Consider the following 2,500-nt stretch of genomic DNA (forward strand, 5'->3'; position numbering starts at 1 on the left):
TTTTTTTTTTTTTTTTTTCTTTTTTTTTTTTAGAATGACCAAGGCTGACGAAAAGCCGGGCGTGAGCACGTGTGCAGGAGCGGACGAATGGCTGGCAGGATAAGATCTCCAGCGGAAAAATGATGTTTCCGAATAGTTGCGATAAGGGCTCTCTCCTACATATCATTTCACTTTAGTTTTAACTTTGGTAAACTTTCTGGCCGTGATAAGAGCGAGCGTCGGCTTTTTATTGTTCCAGTCTTGGACAATAAGTCGATAGATCGCGAAGCATTCGCCGGCATTTAAACAACGCGAGTAAAATGTATGTGTGAAGCTCGGTCGAGTTGTGGACAGGATAAAAGAACTCAGAATTGCAAGTGTGCGGGCGTGTTCGGCGAATAATTTCGTTATCTTTCTAAGCGCTCGTTTAATTTGAATTTCCTTCGTTTATCTTGAATTCACATTGTTGCGCGCGAGGCTTTTCAGCCTGCAGATTCGACAAGGATAAAATATAAAGCGCTTGATACGCGAAAATGCATAAAGATAATCGCCGTTACGGAGTGCATTGAAATCGAAAGAATTTTAAAAAGTCGTCGTGAAATTTTTAATTTACTTGCCGATGACGTTGATAAATTTTAATCATAAGGACTTTTCTTGCCTGCTTGCCATTAAGTAGGACAATAAAAGTTCTTTGTCGAAGAATCGTAAAAAAATCGTGCTTGTTCTTACGAAAATCTTCGTGTATGAATCAGCTATTCTATTAGAATACACACAAACATGACCTTAATGAAAACTTCATTAAATTTTAAAACGGCCAAATGACTTTGCTACTCTCATCTCCGTTGAGATAAAGAGGAGCAGAAGGGGTAGAGGGTAGCCGGCGGTGGGGAGGTCAGGATGGAGGGGGACATGCCCAGGAATTTTTTACGCCTTCAACATTAGCAATTTTTGTTTGAGAACTGTTCCTCTCCGTAGAGTCAGCAGCGGCAGATTACTTACGCGCTTCCGTAAAAAGGTCGTAAAGCGTAAAAGCCCGGTTTAAAGCTTGGCTTTTAATGACGCCCACGCTCGTATAATATGCTCAGCGCGAGGAAGAGAGAGAGAGAGAGAGAGAGAGAGAGAGAGAAGACAGAGAAGATACGACGACTGTTTTCTACCCTTTTGCCGAAGCAAACATAATAACCCTCGCGCTCTGGCATAATAAAGCAGCGCTGAATCATACGAAAAATGCGCGTGAAAGATACCGAGTGTCACAATGCGCTCGGCACTTATGACTCTGCGCTTGTGTATCTATTCGGTTAATGACTTTTGCGAGCTTTTCCAGTGTCATCGGAGTAAGCGCGAAAACTTGGGCGCTTCGGTTAAGAGCACCGCGGCCATCTGACGTTGGCGATCTCGACGAAAACTGTACGGAATTATTTCTCCGTTATCCACTCGTTATCTTTCTCGCGTGTGCCCAACCATGTATTCAGCAATGATTGCTTGCCATTTCATTTTCACGCGCATCACATGTACCACCCACCCACCACCCCCCCCCCCTCTCGATATCTCTAATCGTCTCAATAATATTTCATTCTTTATCATATTATGTCTTTCTATGTAGAAATAATATTTCATTCTCTTTCGTCGTCGACGTTTCTCCGAACGAAAAATCACTTCACCGGACGAAGCACATATCAGCGCCGAATAAAGCAAAAATATAAGATCAATGGAAAAACGACGCCATTGGATGAGTCGATCGACGTTCGAGGCCGTGTACGATCTCCGCAGTCTGCAGCGTCTAGGCTTTTTCTTATTTCGTGTTTGATAAAAAGATAGTCGAGCCTTGATGCGCGAAGGGTAATAATTTTTCAATTTCAAAAAGCAAGCGATTCGCGCAGCGCCCCTCGTTCATCACGTTAAACGGTCGCGCCCCGGCTTCCAGGATCTCCCTAAGCCGCTCGCGCTTCTTCGCGGAAATTCAGGGTCGGTTATCCGTATTTACTCGGCGCCATTAGCCAGACACCCGGACTATCGTCGGGTCTTAGCGCGTGGCAAAGCGTCGCGCATTACTCGCTAAATTACGGTGAATTTACTTTTGCTTGGCCAAGTGGGCAAGAAAAATAACAAGAAGACGGAGATGAAGAAGAAACAGAAGAGGAACAAGAAGACGAAGAACTATGGTAGCCGCGCTCCTGCCCACCGATCGCTCTAGCTTTATTGTCTTCAATTTAGTTTTGCACTTTTTACAAATACCCCCCCCCCTCTCTCTCTCTCTCTCATCCCTGCCCGCACGAACACATTCACGAGCAAACATCTACTTCCACCATCCCCCACGTCGCTCCACACACCGCCGCGCTCGTGCGTGCCGAGCGGCTAACGCTATTTTAATAATTGCGAGCGAGCTGCGGTTGAACGGTAAATTGCAGAAAAATTGTAGCACTGAAATTTATGCGATGGTAGTATGCATTTGTGAGGACTTTCTTTTTATTTTAAAAGGTTGCTTTTCGCCATAAGGAAGAGTCTTATAAGAGCTCGCGAC

The sequence above is a fragment of the Ceratosolen solmsi genome, unplaced genomic scaffold, assembly GCF_000503995.2.
Source record: "Ceratosolen solmsi marchali unplaced genomic scaffold, CerSol_1.0 scaffold2, whole genome shotgun sequence".
Taxonomy (NCBI): domain Eukaryota; kingdom Metazoa; phylum Arthropoda; class Insecta; order Hymenoptera; family Agaonidae; genus Ceratosolen; species Ceratosolen solmsi.